This window comes from Phocoena phocoena, chromosome 2, assembly GCF_963924675.1.
Source record: "Phocoena phocoena chromosome 2, mPhoPho1.1, whole genome shotgun sequence".
NCBI lineage: Eukaryota > Metazoa > Chordata > Mammalia > Artiodactyla > Phocoenidae > Phocoena > Phocoena phocoena.
Genome location: NC_089220.1, coordinates 7,402,917 through 7,424,100, shown reverse-complemented (window position 1 = coordinate 7,424,100; position 21,184 = coordinate 7,402,917).

Genomic DNA, 21,184 nt, shown 5'->3' with positions numbered 1-21,184 from the left:
TCAGGAGTCATCCCTATAGAGATGGTACCTAAGGCCACGTGACTGGAGGGGATCACCTGTATGCAGTAGGGAGGAAGCCAGTCCTGAGACCATTGGATTCAGCTTGAGTGCAGTTTGGTTTGGGGCAGCCCATAACGATATTCCTGTCCTTTGGACTCTGATTTTTCTGATGGTTGCCTCATCAATTGTGACCCTTATTAAAAATTGCATCATTTGTTGTTATTTCCTGGTATCATCCTGCACACCAAGTACCTGGTGCAGAGCTCTGAGTGGAGGAGATGCTCAGTTATTGAATAAATCAATGAATGAATGAATCAACCAATAATTGAATGAATGAACGAAAGAATGGATGAGGCACATCTTGACTGTCCCATGTCATCGTAAGCAGCAGAAGGGCCGTGGAAAAGTCATGTTCTAGTGGCTTGCACCCCAGGGAAACATCATATGGTGAGAAGACAGATCTGATATCAAACCCCATCTTTGTACTTCAGGCTGTGTCACCTCGGGCAGGGCATGCCACCTCTCTGAGCTTCGCCTTCTTCTGTTTATAAAACGAGGACTATTGTGAAGGATCAAGGGAGGCGGCTGTCGCTGTGCTCATCACACAGTAGGGCTGCCCATGTTTTTATTCTTTCTTCTGACCCCACCCCTGCCCTCCAGGGTCAGATGAGGTTGGGCCCAGAGTGACCAGCCAATTAATAATAATTAATTATATGTCGATAATAACGAGGTCTAGAGTTTTATCTAACAATTTATACTCTCAAAAGCTCTTTGGTATATGTTTCCCTTCTTGGTCCTTGGTGACCCAGTGATGGTATCACTCGGACAGGTGATAGTTACTGATTTTCCTGATGAAACGGGGCTCAAGGGGGTGGGGAGTAGTGGTTTGGTCAAAGTCCCCAGCTGGTGGGTGATGAAGGGAATATCAAAACTTGTCCTGAGCGGGGGGATGGTGGTGATGGGGTGATGAATTGGGAGATTGTGATTGACATATATACACTAATATGTATAAAATAGATAACTAATAAGAACCTGCTGTATAGCACAGGGAACTCCACTTCGCTGTACAGTAGAAACTAACACAACATTGTAAAACAAGTATACCCTAATTAAAAAAAAAAAACAAAAAACTTGTCCTGAGTCACAGTCTCTTGCAAGCTGCCCACTCGTTACAGTGCCCCGACCTGGTGAAACAGATCTAAAATGCAGTGCAAAGGCCTAGGCTGAGCTCTGGGGACCCAGGTTGAAGTATGCCTGCCTAAGGTGCTCACATGTTGAAGACCCTCTGGGAGAGGTTGGCAGGGGGAAGGCAGGTGGAGAACCTCAACTTTCAGATATGTAAAATGGGTTCTTTCCAGCCTACCTTGCTTGTAGTTATTCCCAAGGCCTACAATGCCTTCCACCCCTGCACCTCCCACCGCGTCACCCAAATCTTGAAGTCAACTTTCCTCTACCTTCAAGGCCTAGTTTAGATGCTGCTTCTTCCAGGAAGCCTGCCTTCATGCCCTTCTATCCTCCAATTTAAAGAGACTTCACCCCTAACCTCCACAGCAGTAGATGTCTCCCTCTATGCTACTGGTTACTCTCTCTCCAGGTTAGACCTACGTGAGAACGCGTGGCATCCATCCCTCTGCAGACGGCGAGCCCCTCGAGGACAGAGGCTCTACCTGGTCCATCCCTGCATCCTGGGCCAGCTGGGCCTGTGGGAAAGCTGCCGTGTCATGAGTGAGGGAGCCCCAGGAGGGGACTGAGGAGGCGCAGGATAGCCTGGACTTGTGCAGAAGCAGGAGGATGACCGGCAACTCAGGGGAGGATGATGGGAGATGCAGCAAGACCACCGAGACAGCTCCTGGTCTGAACATGGACTCAGGAGCCATCAAGACACCTGCCACTGGCTCCTTTTCAATGAGGATGAAACCGAGTCTCCAAGAGACGAAGTGGCTGCCCCAAGTCACAGGGCCACTCCTGGTGCTGTGGTCCCAGCCCTGCAGTTGAGGTGGCCCTGTGCACCATACCCACCTTCCGTGAGGCGCCCGTGGCTGGAGCCGGGCTGGCCAGCTGGTTAGAGATGTCCACTTACAGCTGGTTAGCTAGCTTCATTGTGGGAGGACATCCTGATGGTCACCAATGTTTTGTCTCCTGGTGGGGCTGGACGGACCAGGTCAACTCTTCTTCACGCTGCGTGGAATGTGGTTGGTGGCCGATCACAGTTAGCAGTCATGGTGTCTGCAACTACTGTTATTCTTCCAGGCCTGCTTCTATTGTTTAGAGCTGCAGGGAGGGCCTAGGCCTTCGTTTCCCCACCTCTAGGGCTGCTTCTTCTACCTGGCTTTACCTCCTCTACCCCAGGTAAGGGACACCCAGCAGCATCAAGACAGTGCTCAGTACTTGACATGAGACTCTTGGGGGTCTGGCTTCAAGCTTTTAACATTGGAGAATTGTTTAAAAAACCTTTTTTTTTTTTTTTTTTTTAAAAATGGTGGTTAGGGGCTTCCCTGGTGGCACAGTGGTTAAGAATCCGCCTGCCAATGCAGGGGACAAGGGTTCAAGCCCTGGTCCGGGAAGATCCCACATGCCGCAGAGCAATGAAGCCCGTGCGCCACAACTACTGAGCCTGCGCTCTAGAGCCCGTGAGCCACAACTACAGAAGGCTGCGTGCCTAGGGCCCATGCTCCGCAACAGGAAAAGCCACCGCAATGAGAAGCCCACACACTGCAACAAAGAGTAGCCCCCGCTCGCTGCAACTAGAGAAAGCACGTACGCAGCAAGGAAGACCCAACACAGCCAAAACTCAATAAATAAAATAAATAAAATAATTAAAATAAAATAAAAAAAATGGTGGTTAGATGGTAATTTCTGGGAAGTAGAGCAGCAGAGACAGGACGGGATATCAGGCCAGGAGCAGCCTTTGAACAAGGAGTGGCTGTGGCCATTGAATGGAGGGCTGGGGGATGAGGCGGCCAGAGGTTGGAATCCTGGCTCCATCACACACTAACTGTGGGAACTTGCATAGACAATTTGACCTCAATTTTCCTCATCTGTAAAATGGAGCAATAACAGTATCTGCCTCATATTCTGTGTGAGGATTAAATGAAGTAATACTACTTCGCCGTGAACATGGGACCACGCTATTTATTACTGTTATTGATCAGCAGAGGTGGGAGAAGGCAGGGTTCTTGCCCTGGGCTTGGTCCAGACTGAGTTCCTCCCTTCCTTCCCCAGTGACAGATGTTTAGCTCTGTAGGTGCTGGGGATTCACGCACTGAATAAGCTGAGTGAGAAAACCCAGGCCTGCGCTCCAGGGGCTCCCTGTCTCCCTGCGGGTCCACCAGGGAGACTGAGTTATGAGCAGTGGTGACATTCATTCCCCACCTACTGTGGGCAAGGCGTGATCAGGGAGGCTTCCCAGAGGAGGTGACACAGGAGCAGAGTATGGTGGTGCAAGAAGGGAAGGCACACCGTTTGATTCTGGAACCTAAGGTGTCAGAGCATGTGGGCAGAGATGAGTAAGAGAGGGCTTGGCTGGCTGAGCTTGTCTGCTCATCTTCAACCTGGGGTGGGCAAACCACAGCCTGCGGTCAAAGCCAGCCTGCAGCTTGCAAGCTAAGAATGGTTTTCACGATGAATGTTTGCAATTGATTTGAGGATAGGAAACACTAACTTTGACAGTCAGTTAAACCAAATGTTATCTCAAAAAAAGAATTCCATTCTGCTCACATGTAGACCTCTATTACACAAATTTCTACTCAATTATTATGTTTTAATTTCATCAACAAAAATTTGAGGAAATATTTTTTCTTCTATTGTTATATAAGTACCTACATGATATCTTAGATTTTGCCACTTGGCCTGCAAAACTTAACATATCTAATATATGGCTTTTTTACAGAAAATGGTTGCCAAACCCGGTCTTAAATCCCAGGAAAAGAAAGAACTTTCAAATTCACCGAGCTAAGGAATGTGCCAGAACTTTCAGACATACTGTTAAAAATCTTGACCATGACATTGCAAATTTCACAAATGGTAAAAGGAGGCACTGAGAAGTCAAAAGGCCTCCAAAGTGGTCCCAGAGCCCAGCCTCGGTCTTCCATACCCAGCCAGGTCACCATGCAGCCAGGTGACACACTGATCAGGAATGCCAGGATCCATCCTTTCACTACACCGTAGATTCTGCTATTTAAACGTAAAATAGCCATTCTGCCTAAAATCTCTAGCCTCTTATTGGGAGCCGGGTTATCACCAACTTAGACTCCAGGTCACTTCGGGAGTTCTTTCTTAGGCCCTTTTCAGAACGGGCATCCGAAAATCCCTTCTTTCTCCTTCCCTCTGCCGTGAATGTGACTGATGGTCCAGGAGGGTCAATGTCGTAGCCTTTATAAACGAAAGGGCCAGCCATCAAGACCATGCATGGTCTTGGCCATCACCCAACATCTGGCCCCATACTGGCTGCTCACCTGGCCTGGGGTGGAAGGTGGCCCATCCAGCTGTGAGGGGACCTCTTTTTCACACCGGGATGCCGGTCATGCAGCTTGCCCGGAGACATGATCAAGCCAGAATAAATTTTAGAAAATTTAATGGAAAAGACGAAAACGCACACATTAAGAAAACAAATCTGAGTTCCTCGGCGTGCCTTTGGACACCAGCCAAGGTGTTGATAGTCGTCTTTATTAACTTTCCGTCCTGCTTGATGTCGAGTGACAATTACCATAGCCAGGCGATCGATACCTCATTAACGGCAAGCTCTTGAAACAGAAATCGCAAACTGGGTCTTTCTGAAATGCAGTCTCCTCTTGCCAGGTTCCCTTGTTTGTGCAAAGAGAAACACTGTAGATTTGCCTCAAACCAACAAACAAAACCCTCCCGAGTTGGGGGCTTTTACTCCGGAAGAGGCACCTGTTAGCTCTGCAAGCCAAATGCCCTCATTCTCCTCTGACGTCTGTCCTAATGATCAGAGATGTTGAAAAGTTTCCCATTTTTCTCTGATGTCAGAGATGTTTTAACCAGCTGGGGGCAGAATTACATTCTGGAAATTGTAGGGGATGAGGGAAAAAAAAGTGAATATTACGAATACAGTAGTCTTTTGGAGTCTGAGATTCGCTGTTAATGCATTATAAAACAACTTAAAAAATCCTATCAGGAGAAGTGATGTTTGAAGCCACGTTATATTTTAAAAGTGTCAGGACATGGGCAAGTTTACATTTGACGAGCAATTTAAATATTTCAATATATTTTATATCTTGAAAAAAAATTGCTATGATCAAAACCTAGATGAAACTCTTTCATTTGGTACCTGGGTAGGAAAACATTGAGTTACAAATCTTTTTGACAATGTGGATTCTGGGTGTTACATAACCATTTTTAATCTTATGAAATATTTCATTGCCTGGGAAAGAAAATCAGGGACAGGGTATTGTGTGCTTTTAACTTCATCTGTCTTAACACCCTTTCACTTTCTTGTTCTGCTTTGATGGTCTGATTACTTCTCTACATAAATATAAGCCGGAATTCATTCTGAGTATAAGCCTTATCTCTTTCCTCAGTGGCAATACGGGCTGCAGAGGGTCTTTTTTCCCCTGTACATCAAAGTGAATTTAGTAGTGAATGGTGTCTGTCGTTGCAGAAAAACCCATTTATTTATCCCTATAATCAGAGCAGTGCAGACAACGGAGCCTGGCGCTTCCTCATTTCAGGTTCAGATGTAGGGAAGGTTTATTGAGCACATACTATGTGCCAGACACCCTGCTAGGCCTGGCCCTGCTAGGAGGAAAAGGACCCCACTGGCCTGCATTAGCTCTTTGCTTTGTTTGCTCCTTGCACCAGGCAAGAAAATTAACTCGCCCTCTGCCCTCAGGGAGGGAGTGGGGAGCTGGTCCAGGTTGTCTGAATCCAGTTCCTCCCTGCCCAGGACCTGTAGAATGGGGAGGGCAGTCATGTAGCGGTGATAAGTCTGGAATTGGAACCTCCGGAGGCAGGGCGGTGGCTGAATATTTCCTGTGCCTCACCTTTCTTCTTGGGCTCATTTCCTGGTTGGTGGTGGGGCAGGACTGCAGAACAGGCTGCATCAGCTTCTGGGTCATTCTCAATTGTGGTAGAAAAACTTCTACTGACATTTTATCTCTTCCAAAATTCCTTTTGCAAATTCTCCCCCCGCACCCTCTTCTTTTTCTTGGCACCGTCAATGAAACAATCCCCAAAGCAAGGAGGCTCCTTACCCAGCTCTCTGGTGCTATGAAGGGTCAGTAAAGCCCCCAGAATGACCCACACTCCATGGAAGTGTCACCTGTGAGTGGCTCCCTGGGACACCTTTGCCAGAAAGTGTCCCAAGTAGATTATGGTTGAACTGGAGATGGAGACACTCCCCGTGGACAGAAAGCCATGCCTTCTAGTGGAAGGGCGGTAGACTGGGAGGCAAAAAGGTTCCATGGCAGGGCAAATAAAAACACTGGACAACAGTTAAATTTGAATTTCAGATAGACAACAAATAATGCAATATTGGTGACACACCCTAAAAATCACTATTTGTTGTGTAATTAAGTTAGCAATTTAAATTGAACTGGCCTCTTGCGTTTTTCTGGTAACCCCATCAGAAGGGCATGATCTGTTTCAGGGGCTTTTGTCCTAACTGGTAACTATTTAGGTGCAGAGGAGCTAGGCTATCTTTTTGGTGGTGATGGCAGAATTGATTTCGATTGGAAGGCATGACTTGGAGGGCTTTTAGGCCGTCCCTCCAAAATATCTCTCAGCACCACATCCCCAAGCCGGCCCAGAAAAACGTGTAAGAGCACACAGTGGGACTTCCCTGGTGGTTCAGTGGTTAAGAATCCGCCTGCCAATGCAGGGGACGCGGGTTCGAGGCCTGGTCTGGGAAGATCCCACATGCCGTGGAGCAACTAGGCCTGTGAGCCACAACTACTGAGCCTGCGCTCTAGATCCCCCGAGCCACAACTACTGCAGCCCATGCGCCTAGAACCCATGCTCTGCAACAAGAGAAGCCACCGCAATGAGAAGCCTGCGCACCACAACGAAGAGCAGCCCCCGCTCGCCGCAGCTAGAGAAAAACCGCGCACAGCAACGAAGACCCAACGCAGCCGAAATAAATAAATAAATGAGCACACAGTATGCTTAGTAATACATGCTTACAATGGTGCTTCAGCTTTAAAACCAGTCACTTAGGTCCCTCTTTCAAGCAGATGGCCACCCAAAGTCCCTCCCATGGAGGAAATTTGGAGCCTCTCTGGCTTTAATCAAATGTGCTTTTAGGGTATCTCTCAGTTCAGTTAATCCCCATTTGGTTACAACAGCCGGCAAGGCCACAGCACTGACTCCCACTCAGAACAGGTGGAATCATCTCTGGGAAAGGCCACGTGGATCACGTCATCCCGGGGCTCACAGAGCCTGGTCAGAAGGTGATGTCACAGTCATTCGGAATGCCTTGCCTGGGGAGTTCTTACTCATCCTTCCGGGCTCAGCTGAGAGGCCCTTTCTTCTAGACTTTCTTACTTTGAGCCACCCCACTCCACCTCTCTCAAAGCAGCCCAGGGGTTGGCTGCCCTCTGTGCACCTTCAGGATATCTTGGAGATTTCCCATCAGAGCTGTTGTCGTTGTAAAATGTCACAGTTGGTGTGTCTGCATCTCTCGCTTGACTTTCAGCATCCTGAGGGCGAGAGATCCACCCCCACTGCCCGTCGTTGTGTCTCGGAGCCTGGCAGAGGCTGGCCCGGTGCATGTATTCAGGATGGGTTTACCCAACGATAGACAGCTGATAGAGTGAATGAGCTAACCAATGGATGAATCAAGGAATGAGTGAGTTACTTGGTAAAACATCTGTGATACAGCATTCCATGAAAAATCCAGCAGAATGACTTTTATGCAAAATATACACGTCTTCTAAAATTTACTGAGTAAAAGGAAGAAGTTCCTATGCTGAAGCAAGGACAAGCCACACTGATCCCACGCACACGAGGCCAAGGACATAAAGGTGATGTCTTGCACAGGATGTCAGGTCTAACTGCTGAGGGTTGCAGGGTTAACCCACAGCTGGTGGTCCTGGAGGTCCTCAGTGGTGCCCGAGATTCTTTTCCTCTGGGGGCTTCTTCATTTAGCAGGGACGTCAAATGCACAAAACCCCAAATAGCCATAGGAATGTTGGAGGGGTGGAGTAGAGGAATCATTTTCACTTTCTGGCTGCCCTGCATCACCTGCCTTTCGTATTTACACTTCCCTCCTTCTGGGGAAAATTCTGGATTCTGCGTTGACTCCGCCAGAGAACAGTGCTGGGTGCCCACCTCCCTCTGCTGCTTCCCCTCCCAAGCTCAGGATAAAGGGTACAGATCCCTCTCCCACCAGCAGGATGGTGCAGCCAGAGGGGCAGGCTAAGGCCCCCCCAACACCAGAGGTAGCTTTGTGTCAGTGGTGCTTAGGGTGGGCCTTGTACGGTTCCTGATGCTGGGTTTCTGCTCCCGCAGTGCCAGCCAAGCCGGGTCCTCAGCCTCCTGTCAAATCGGTCCATCCCCAACATTCTTTCAATAAACTCTCTGCCTCTATTGGAAGAAGTAGCCAGAGTAAGTTTCTACTAATTTAAACCACGAACCCAGAAGGATACAAAGGGGAATTAGTTAAGCAACCAATCTATTCAATCCCTCTAGGAACCTCCCATGTGCCTGGTTATGTGCTAGGAGGCTCTGTGGCTCCTGGCAGCTCCACCCTCCTGTCCCACCAGCTCAAGGCACTGTCCTTCACCCAGTGCAGGAAAATGTGAAGCTCCCCCAGCCCAGACCCCATGTTATGGACTGAATTCTTGTGTCTCTCCAAAGTTCATGTATTGAAGTCCTAATCTCCATTGTGATGGCATTAGGAGGTGGGGTCTTTGGGAGGTAATTTGGTTTAGATGAGGTCATGAAGGTGGTGTCTCCATGGTGGACTTAGTGCCTTTAGAAGAAGAGGAAGTAACACTTGAGCTTTTTCTTGCCATCCTGCGAGGACACAGTGAGAAGCTGACCTTCTACAAGCCAGAAGGTGGATTCTCACCAGGAAAGGAATCTGCTGGCACCTTGATCTTGGACTTCCAGGCTCCGGAACTGTGAGAAATGAACGTCTGTCGTGTAAGCCACCCAGTGTATGGTATTTGTGACCAGCTCAGACCCAGCTCAGACACCCCAGGTCTGACCTCCCAAGTCTGTCTGACATGGATACACCCTTGTGCTCAGTTCTGATAACCAGCCATCTATCTCCATCATGGAATCCCTTTCCACCAGACTGTCCCAGACTTTTCCTCGTGTGTGTATAACCTGCCTAGCACGCAATCCTTCAAGGACCTGCCTTGGTCTTGTAGGTGAGTGACAGGCTGGCAGTGGGGACACAGGCCCTGCCACCTGCTGTTACACCTCCCAGGTCGGGCTGCTCTTTCTAATTGACCATCTTGTACATTTCACTTTGGGCCTATCACCACTGGCCCATTTTCTAGAAGTCCCATGTCTGGTCTGGGGATGCCAGATAGGACATCCTCAGCATGAGGCATGGGGTCTGCTCCAGTCCCACACCTCTAGTGGCCATCTAACCCTAAAGAGCTATTCTAGGGCCCCCCACCCCACCCTCAGGGCCCTGTTCTGCCAGGAGCAGCGACCTCATTGCCTTCCCTGTAGAGCCTGGTAAGGGAGATGCAATGAACATGCAGGACATCCCGAGAACAATCACGTGCAAACTCTGGGTGGAGACTACAGGTCAGTGCGGTGTCTGGAGATGGCTGAAATGGACAATTTTAATCCCCAGGATTGCAGTTTCCCATCTGTTATTTCTTCCAAGTGTCAAAAGCATCGGGGCCTCAGAAACAAGGCCTGGATGCCACCCAGAGCCCATCGCTGGCAGCAGGGACCAAGGACACACAGTAAGTCAGCACCACTGTGGTTGGTCTGCAAAGATGAAGCAGTTGGAGCTGCAGGGCGGATTGGAAGACCCTGGACAATGGCACAAGAGGCATTTTTTTCAGAGGCTTCGTAACCTTGAAATTCTGTCAACCTCTTTAAAAAAAAAATTTAATTAAAACACAAGGAGGTTAGACCAGAGGACACACCTGAGATTTTGAATAATAATAACAATGGTAAAAGGAGAGTGTCATTCATTGAGTGCTTACTATGCATCGGGAGCTTCATATACATTCCCTCATTTAATCCCATCTCGGCATTGACCGTCTGACCAATGATGCTACGAGTGTCTTTATCTCTCATTTGCCAAAATTTCTCTGTGCAGAAAATGCACTGATGCCTTCATGACTCTATACAACCAAAGTGAAATTCCAATGGCTGTTAGAGTCTTTATTGAGTCAGGAGCTAGGGGCCCTGGTTGTGTTCATCTGACTGCACTTCCGGTCACCGAGTCCCTAAATGGACAGCTGGAAGACTACTAATTGGTAACTGATCAAATTATCTTGTTAGGAAGATAGATGGCTATGATAGCAGTGGGGAAAACAACGCTAGCATTGAACAGTGTAATTATATGTGGGTTCAATTCAATATTTAGTCACCCTGTGAGCATGCAAAATTTATATTTTTGTTCCTGGACTATTTATCTCTAAGGATTTGGTCGTTGGGTATTAAACTCTAATACAGGAAGCAAAACTCCACCGAAGCAGTTACGAGGTTTGTAACGGAGGGCTGATTGGAGCCACCCCCCAGGCTTCCAAAATCAACCCCTTTGATCCTGTTCAACACTGAGTGTTCATTTATTTATTGCTGGCACAAAAAATCCTGCCTTTTGGCTTGAGGATACATACATGGAATTAACCTTTTCTTGCTGGAAGAGACAGAGATGGATCTTCTAAGGTCAGACCTCTGTCTTTTTGCAGGTGAAGAAGTTAGCAAGAGAAGTTGAGGTCCACGCAAGGTACCACAATGGGCTGGGGTCACAGCCGGGACTGGGGTCATCCTTCTGGATCTGTCCTGCAGCGATTTTCATGTGGGAAACTCCGATGCTGCCCATGTCCATGGTCGCAGCTGGGCCCTGGAAAGGTTCTGCTTCCCCTCAGCCGTATCCCCTGAATGTGTGAAGCCCTCACATTCTTCGGTGACTTTGTGCCCACTTCTGCCTCTTTCTTAAGCAGCAGCTCACATGACACCTCTCTGAAGAGGCTTTTTCCTTCTGTGGCCAGTTTCTGCATCTTTCCAGGGCCTAGAAGACAACTGGGCATTTAACAGCCGTGAAGAGCAGCTAGTGGAGGGATGCACAAATGCAGGATGAAAACTGGCATCCCAGGAAGTTCCCATATGTGGACCACACCCTCTTTTTCCTGCACGTTGCTTTAAATGTCATGTCTCTAACTTTTATGTAAGGTTCCTACAAACCATATGATGCTATTTCTGCATTTCCTGCAAACATCTATCTCGAGATATTTCATTCAGAGTTTAGAACTAGGAAAAGGTCTGTCTATCCTGGGGAGCTGGCATCATTCAGTACTTTTGGACAATCCACATTATTTAACATGGAATTTCCCTCTTTGCTTTGGCCACTAAGAAACTCAGAACCTGGATCTAAACTTAGTCATGGCCACTGTGCTGACACTTGTCTGTCAAAATAACTTTTTCTTATTTCTATTCCTATTTTATTCATCTTATTTCATGTTGGCTGTCCTCAAATCTTTTTTTTTTTAATTGAAGGATGCAGGGTATAAACACATCCAATGAGTATATTTTAAAAATAACCTTGTGGAGGAATAACACTCTGTTATTTCAGGATTCATCATCTAGGTTATAGATTATCTGAGGTTCTGGGATTTTCTGATTATAAACAATGGGGAGGCTGAGGCTTTGTATCTGAAACCATTTTACCCCCTTGTCTGTCCCCACTGTGGGGTGGAGACCCATGCCCTTGTAGGCCCTTTCATCTAGTCTGTGGGATCCTTGAAGCAGGGTCGTGCCTGCTGCCCCCTCACCGCTTAGAGGTCCACAGTGAAGGTTATCTGAATGCACCTGCCAAACCCCTACAGCTTTCCAGAGTTCTTTCTTCAATGCTTACAAGAGGTGGGTAGGAAAGGAAATGAAATAAGGTAAAAACCCAAACACTGGTTGTTATCCTTTCTTATTAAATTTGGTAGAATAATTGGTGGCTTATTTTATACAACGTTCTTCTGAGTCTGACCACAAATTACCTCTTTAACTTCTCCTTTTTTGCACATTTCCCTGCTGCTTCTGTCCCCCACACATCAGTCATATACAATATTTCTCTGGTCTTTAAGCACAGAATGTCCTTTCCTCCACTTCATGCCCAGGCCAGCTCCTATTCATCCTTCAAACCCCCAATGAAATGACTTGTCTTTCTGAGAAAATATTCTTGATCTCCCTACACCTACATATGGTAATTTGCTCCTTTTATTGTGTGTGTACACCTGTAGAATCAATGTATATGTATATGTTACTGGAGCAATTAGCCCATTGTATTATGATGGATGACAGTTTTTACTTGAAGGAGTGGCTAAGAGTCCAAGCTTCCTGCACTTGAATCCCAGAGCTGCCATTTAGCAGTCATGTGACTTTGGACAAGGTGTTTAATCACTTTCTACCCTAGTTTCCTCACCTGGAAAATGGAGTAACAAAAGAATCCCCCTCATAGGAAGATGGCAAGGTAAATAAAATCAAGTGCTAAGACAGTACCTAGCATACAACAAGCTCTGGGTCAAGATTACCTCTGTGTTTAATCTCTTATCTTCCTCTGACTCTTTAGGATAGGATGTTCATGATATTTATGCTAGATTCTCTTACCTTTTCCAAAGAATGCTTAGAGAAGTTTTAGCAAATGATTGTGGGGTGAAAAATTGAATGAGAAGGTTGGATTATGTGAAGTGCTACTTGTTTTCCCAAGGAATTTATTTATTTTGGGGAAAGGTCTTCAATCTTCCCTTCCAATAGCAAAAGAGGTCCAGGCCCAGGAGGAGAGGCCTTCTTGGAGAGGAAGAAGTCACACATTCTTTGGATGGATATCTTTTTCCCTTCTGCATCTTCCCTCCCTTCCTTGGGGGAAGGTGGCAGAGCGGGGCGCCCACCTAGATCCAGCTGATGAGCTGGTTACAAGGGAAATGTCTCTCAAACGAGCAAATGCAGAAACCTCCCATGGAGCTCCTCCCCCAACGCAGGGGAAAAGTCGACTTCTGTGAGGCCTGTAGGGAGCACAAAGGGGGACGTGGAACTAGCCTGGGGGGCTTTAGCAGCAAGAGAGACTGGTGGGCTTCCAATACACCCCCCCCCCCAATTCAGCGAGCTTGGCTGGAGTTCCTCTGGACCTGGGACCCTCAGGAACTGGGACCTGAGGAGGAGCTACACCCGTCCAGCACTTACAGAGCTGAATGTCAGACTCACCCCCACCGAGACCCTGGTCCAGAGGTGAGTGGGAAAGAAAAATATGCACTCTAGAATATTTCCAGTGAGAGCACTATGATGGGGAAGAATGCTTGGAATCCAGAGCAAACAGGTGTGATTCAGGGGTAGGATGCATGGAAGGCTTCCTGGAGGAGGTGATGTCTACACTGCTACCCAAAGGACTGAAAAGGATTTGGCTTGGTCAAGTCAGAAAGTTTTGAGCAGGTGAATAAAGTCAGTTTAAAAATCTTTTTCCAAGAGTTTCTGAGCTTCCACTGAGGCAGGCTTCTGACCTTGTCTAGATTTGGAGCAGGTCAAAACTCTCTGAGTGTTTGGAAAGCTGTTGTCCATTGATACCTGGCACAGGCCACCTGTGGCTGTTATTTTAAAACCTATATTATGTTAGTTATAACATGAGGCTCACTTAATGATTTCTGGCCCCTGAGTTGCCCCCATTCACAGCTGCAATGAAAATAACATTAATTCTTCTTAAATATTTTGCAAATCATTGAAAAAAAGTGCATTTCTTTGCACTTTGAAAGTGGCATTTTCTAGCACTCCCTGCGATCACATCATCAAAGTAGAACTTCCCTGGGCTGAAGAGTTTCTTCTGTATAATTGAGATTATAAATTGTGATTTAAAACTATTGTGGTAAGAAGCCCCATAATGGCTACAATTATGGTGTTTAGAGATATCCTAACTATGTCTGTTTCACAGCTGCAATAAATCTCTTTGGGGAGGGTCGCACCTCACTGGTGTTGGCAAAGTACAATTAAATTAGTCAAAGTGTAATAAAGTCGTGGGGAAACATCGAGATATAAGAGCCGAAAATAAAATAAGGATAATTTAATCATTAAAATTGGCGCTGGTTTTGAGGACATTCATTGCTATGGAGATGTTTGAGCAGATTCCAGCTTGCATTTTAATAGTGAACTTAAATAAATCTGAGTCCTGGAGAGAAACTGCTAAGTGTATGGAATCCGAGCTAATCAGAGAAATAACTCCGACTTGGAGTTAAAGCTGGTAGTTGTTTGCGGGGAAGAAGCCGAATCATCCAAGCCCTGTCTGTTTTTTCAGAATTTATTTTCAAGTTCTTGTAGTTTTGGCATCAAGTCCAAACTTTCTAGCCAGGCATGAGGGGCCCTCGGCGTTCTGGAGCCCACTTCCTTCCCAAATTCCCATGGCCTGAACTTGCCCCTCAGGTCCACACGGCCCCCTCTCCTTCAGGACCCATCGCTAAAGAGCCACATCTCTTGGTAACCCCTGTTCTTTCCTGGAACCCCTGTTCCATGTACCATGCGGTACCTCTGAGTGTGGGCTCTGGACTCAGACAGCGTGGGTTCAGATCCTGGTTCTGACATTTACTGAAACTTTGTTTCTTTCTCTGTAAAATGAGGATAATAATAAAACCTGCCCCTAGGATGGGTGCTTAGGTAAGGGTCCAGCGCCTTCACGTGCCTGGGAGCTACTGCATGGTTACTAGAAATTATTGCTGTCACTGGAGCTCTTGTCCCTTCCTCTCTCACTTGGTCATGGATGTACATGGACTCTTCATTGGAGTTTAGGTGCCTTACAGAAGGAAAAGATGACTTATACATCTTTGCAAGTAATAGATGTTCAATAAAGGTGTTTAATTAATAAATAGATATCTGCTGTTAGCAGCATATTTACATATGAGGAAAGTTGATGGTTTCTTTCTACATAATAATGTATGACTCTAATTATTCTATCTCTCCGAAGAAGATAAAAACCCAGAACAACCAAGTGAAGTGCAGATAGGCAACCTAACTGAAAAAGAATTCAGAGTAATGATAGCAAAGATGATCCAAGATCTCAGAAAAAGAATGGAGGCATAGACCGAGACGGATACAAGAAATGTTTAACAAAGAGCTAGAAGATCTAAAGAACAAACAAACAGAGATGTACAATACAATAATTGAAATGAAAAATACACTAGAAGGAATCCATAGCAGAATAAAAGAGGCAAAAGAACGAATAAGTGAGCTGGAAGACAGAGTGGTGGAAATCACTGCTATGGAACAGGATAAAGAAAAAAGAATGAAAAGTAATTATTCTGTCTCTGGTGCACTTCTGATAATTGGGAGAACATTTAATGTCCACATGTGCGTGGATTGGGGCTAAGTGATGTCCACAGAATGAGGTCAACACTCTTATTATCATCCTCAAATGCTGGTTCATTAGAGTAACACTAGCTGCTGAAACTAAAAGACCGCAAGAGAATATTTCCAAATCAAGTAACAGTTCAAGGTGGGTGTTTCCGTCCAGGAGCAGTTCCCTCCACACGGTGATTTGGGGATCCAGGCTTCTCCCAGCTTGCGGCTCCACCATCGCCTTTATGGTTCTCCTGCAGCGGGAGGAAAGCTAAGAGTAGGCGTGCAGGAGGCCACCCCACTTCTTAGAAGATTGCACTGAAAGTGACACAGACCAGTGAGAAATGATCAAATGACCACACTTGGATGCCAGGTGGGAGGCTGGCTGGGAAACATGGTCTGAAGGCCACTGCTGTGTTGGTGCCATCAACAACTGACTCTGTGTGTCTCTTCCCAAGTCCAAGTTCAGTGAGTGATGTCACTGGGTAGCTTGAAATCGCCAAAGTGGGAGTATTTACACCACAGCAGTTGGCAAATGCTTTGATTTGTTTGCGTCGCTAGTTTATCAGCATTGTACTGGTCCCTTCCCAGTGACAATGGTGTAAGATGGAAGGGAGAATGTGAATTTTGGAGGGCAAAGGTCATCTCTGGTAGGTATGATAATAACCCCATTAAAAAAATGAAGAAGTGGAGGTTTAGGCATTCTCGCTAACTTTGTTCTGGACTTCAGAGCTAGTGAGAATTGAGTTAAGAAGGGCTTCTAACTTCAGCTCTTACTGCCCTGCCATCTGGCCTCCCAAACCCAGAACATTCACTTGCAAGATTATTAGCAATTCTATTTTTAACGTATCCATGTGTTTACCCTCTCCAAAACTATTTTAGAGCGATCGAGAAAAGAGGATGATTTCTTTCTCTGCAAGTGGATTTAACTAGGACCGAAGCCACTTTATTTCCTCTTTTATCCTTATTAAAAATAATTTTTTCTTTCTTTGTCCGAGAATTGTTATAGGAAACGCTATTGAATAGGATCCTGCAGCTCTGAGCATTGTTCTATCACTCTGAGGGCCCAAACGGCATTTTTTTTTTCTCTCCCAGAAAATGTGGTGGCTGACTATTTTTCACTGAGTATTTTCCTAGTAAATCTCCCTGCTAAATTGGCCACTTTATTCATGATGATTCCTTCAAATATATCATTCTTGTGGCACAATATGAATAATGAAGAGGAATATTTTCAAACACATACAGGGCTCTGAATAAAACTAATGGGTGAGGCATTTAGCAAAGTCGATGGGGGCTTGATCAGTCCTCACATGCCTTGGAGAGAGAACGGGGGTTGCAGACAACCCGATCCAGGGACCCTCAGTCCCTGGAGAAGTCTTGGCATCCTTGGCCTCGGTCCCAGCCTCCAGGGATGGCCGAAGTAGCACCATCAAGTGTATCTCTCAGCATTTCCGCTGGCAGCCATCAGCACACCTGGACTCAGCTTCTATCCCAGAGGCAGGACGGCACCCAGGTCGGACACTCAGGAGGGGAGCCAACCTCCAGGGTTTGGACCAGCTGCCCTGCCTGCTGGCTGTGAGGACTCGAGAAAGCTAGCTCACTCCTCTGAGCCTCTGTCTCCTCCTCTTGAAAATGGGGATCATTATACCTATTAGAGGAGCATCCATCTAACGACTTGTAAAGTATTAGAATGCTATGGCAGGGGTTCTGTGTTCTGTGTCGCCATCATCGCCATCATCATCGCCACTGTGATCTACCACATGTTGGGTACTCCAGTGGCAAGCTCCAGGATGCAGTTTGGCTTCTCTAGGCATCACCCTGCACGGTGCAAATGGTCGTAGTTCATGATGGTTTATTTTGGTTTTTTTTTATCATCTTTATTGGAGTATAATTGCTTTACAATGGTGTGTTAGTTTCTGCTTTATAACAAAGTGAATCAGTTATACATATGCATATGTCCCCATGTCTCTTCCCTCTTACGTCTCCCTCCCTCCCACCCTTCCTATCCCACCCCTTTAGGTGGTCACAAAGCACTGAGCTGATCTCCCTGTGCTATGCGGCTGCTTCCCAGTAGCTATCTATTTTACCTTTGGTAGTGTATATATATCCATGCCACTATCTCACTTTGTCACAGCTTACCCTTCCCCCTCCCCATATCCTCAAGTCCATTCTCTAGTAGGTCTGCATCTTTATTCCCGTCTTACCCCTAGGTTCTTCATGACCTTTTTTTTTTTTTCTTAGATTCCATATATATGTGTTAGCATACAGTATTTGTTTTTCTCTTTCTGACTTACTTCACTCTGTATGACAGACTCTAGGTCCATCCACCTCACTACAAATATCTCAATTTCGTTTCTTTTTATGGCTGAGTAATATTCCATTATATATATGTGCCACATCTTCTTTATCCAGTCATTGGATGATGGACACTTAGGTTGCTTCCATGTCCTGGCTATTGTAAATAAAGCTGCAATGAACATTTTGGTACATGACTCTTTTTGAATTATGGTTTTCTCAGGGTATATGCCCAGTAGTGGGATTGCTGGGTCATATGGTAGTTCTATTTTTAGTTTTTTAAGGAATCTCCATACTGTTCTCCATAGTGGTTGTATCAATTTACATTCCCACCAGCAGTGCAAGAGTGTTCCCTTTTCTCCATACCCTCTCCAGCATTTATTGTTCCTAGATTTTTTTCATGATGGCCATTCTGACCGGTGTGAGGTGATATCTCATTGTAGTTTTGATTTGCATTTCTCTAATGATTAATGATGTTCTCATGATGTTTTAAATGACCAATATTTAGAAAATCTGGGAACTCCGAACAGAAAGCCTTTTTTCTTGGGGAAAAAAATCAGTTTTCCACTGTTATCACCTCTCTCATGCCCTCTACACCTGATGTGCTTCACTACATCTGTTTGTGTAGATGTGTGAGTTTGTGGTTCCCTCTCGGGCCATGGAGGGTAGACTTGGCCTGGTTTTCGGGTCAAGAACACTTCTGGGGCAGACTGGAGGACAAGAGGCGGAGGTGGGGAGAAGAGCTTGGAGGCCGTTTTGTCAGTGCAGGGCATTATTATTACTGGTGCTGTCTTTGTTGGTGTCACAAGTTCATTGCCATCGGGGCAGAAGCTCCATGAGAATAAAGATGCTGCCTCAGCCTCCACTTTTCAGGACAAGGGTCTCACTAGGTGCCCCTTTACTCCCATCCCCAGCCCACCTGGTCTGGCACTAATAAGCCATGGATGTTTCAGAGTAAGGGAATTGATTTCCTGCTCCTATGTCCATTCAGACATTCGGCAAACATTTTTAAGCACCTACTATGTTCTGGGTACCATGTGAATTTCTCTAATGCTATTTATTTAATTAAAAGCGTCCTCCATAGTCTTTATCTGTTGTTGTTGTATATTATACATTTGTTTATTTGTACAGGATGTCTCTCCTCCAGTTTCTGGGGGCAGGAACTCATTTTGTTCACTGCTGTGTTCCCTGGTGCCCAGAACGGTGTCTGGAACCAAGCTGGTACCCAACAAAAGCTCTTTAATGAGTGAATGAGTGAGTGTGTTCTCTATACTCTTTGACGTGGGCATTAGTCTCTGTATTACTAGGCAAGGAATAGAGGTCCCAAGAGGATGGGCATAGGAAGGGGTTTAAAAGCAAGGACTTTGGAGTCAGACAGAACTGGCTATCTTATTTTCTTTTATTTATTTCCTCTCTCTTGGTTCCTATATAGAAAAATAGGAATCATAATAGACCTACCTCACCTGATGGCTGTGAGGATTGAATTAAACCAGATAAAGAGCTTAGCTCAGTGCCTGATGCACAGAGACCATTCAGTGAATTGCAGCCAAAATCATGACCAAGAAGTAGGATCAGAATGGTTGTGTTCTGTGGCTCCTTTTTCTCACCAAGGCCAAGCCTGCTCTATGGAGAGGTGTTCTGGGGTGCTGCAGAGGCTGGGGTGTGGTCCTGGAGAAGGCAGATTTTATGCTGTCAGCTGGAGGATTATGGGGAGACCAGGGTGCTGGGCTCAGCTTTGCCTCTGTTCCTTGCTGGCTTCAGGGTCGTCACCTCCCCTCTGAGGGCTCTGTGTGGTCTCAGATGTGTTAACTGAACATCTACTATGTGCTGAGCACTGTGCTAGGTCTGGGGTCACAGAGATGGATGAGACACAGCCCCTGCTCTCAACTATGCTCTCTGCTTCATGGAGAAAACTGATGGGAAAGAGAAATGGACTGTATTTGTTTCTTGCTTTTTAAAAAAAATTATTGAAGTATAGTTAATTTACAATGCTGGGTTAATTTCTGCTGTATAGCAAAGTGACTCATATATATACATATGTAATAATATATACATATATATATATATACACTTTTTCATATTGTTTTCCATTATGGTTTATCTCAGGATATTGAATATAGTTCCCTGTGCTATTCAGTAGGGCCTTGTTGTTTATCCATTCTCTACATACTAGTTTGTATCTTCTAATCCCAAACTCTCACTCCATCCCTCCCGGACCACTCTCCCCCTTGGCAACCACAGGTCTGTTCCCTATGTCTGTGAGTTTCTTTCTGTTTCGTAGATATGTTCATTTGTGTCTTATTTTAGATTCCATATATAAGCGATATCATACAGTATTTGTCTTTCTCTTTCTGATTTACTTCACTTAGTATGATAATTGCTAGGTCCATCCATGTTTCTGAAAATGGCATTATTTCATTCTTTTTATGGTTGAGTAATATTCCATTGCATATATGTACCACATCTTCTTTATCTATTCATCTATCGATGGACACTTAGGTTGCTTCCATGTCTTGGCTATTGTAGATAGTGCTGCTGTGAACATAGGGGTCCATGTATCTTTCGAATTATAGTTTTGTCCGGATATATGCTAAGGAGTGGGATTGCTGGATCATACGGTAATTCTATTTTAAGTTTTTTGAGGAGTCTCCATACTGTTTTCCATAATGGCTGCACCAATTTACATTGGACTGTGCTTGTTTCTTATTGCTGCTGTAACTAATCACAAACTTGGGGGGCTTAAAAATAACACAGACTTATCATCTCACTGTACTGGAGGTCAGAGGTACAAACTGGGTTAGCAGGGCTCTGCTCCGTTCTGAAGACTCTAGCAGAGAATGTTCCCTGAATTTTCTTGCTTCTAGAAGCTGCCCATATTCTTTGGCTTGTGCCATCATCACTCCAACCTCTGCTTCCAACGTCACACCTCCTCTCTCTTATAAGACAACTGTAATTCCGTCAGGTCCACCAGGATAATTCGGGATCATCTCCCCATCTCCAGATCTTAACTTAGTCACTTCTACAAAGATGTGACATGTAAGATGACATATTCACAGCTTTAGGGGGTTTTATGTGGACCTCTTTGGGGGGCCTTATCCTCATGACCACAGTGGCACCAGGACTGATGCACTGATAAGGGCTGTGATGGGGGCCCATACGTGGGACATCTCACCCATTTGAGAATCAGGGTTTCATCCTCTAGAAAGCCAGAGTTTGAACGAGTTGATCCCCAAGGCCCCCACCTTGACATTTCTGAGATTTACGAAAGCAAACGCATTGCCCACTCTGGTATTTTGGGTTTGCTGCAGCTAGCTCTACTTGGGAAGTCCACATCTTGGCAAATTACAAACAAGAAGAGCAAAGGGTCAACACATAAGAAGACTTAGGTTCCCTGGGTGAATGCTCTCTTGTTTCCTTCTTGCCGGCTCCAAAG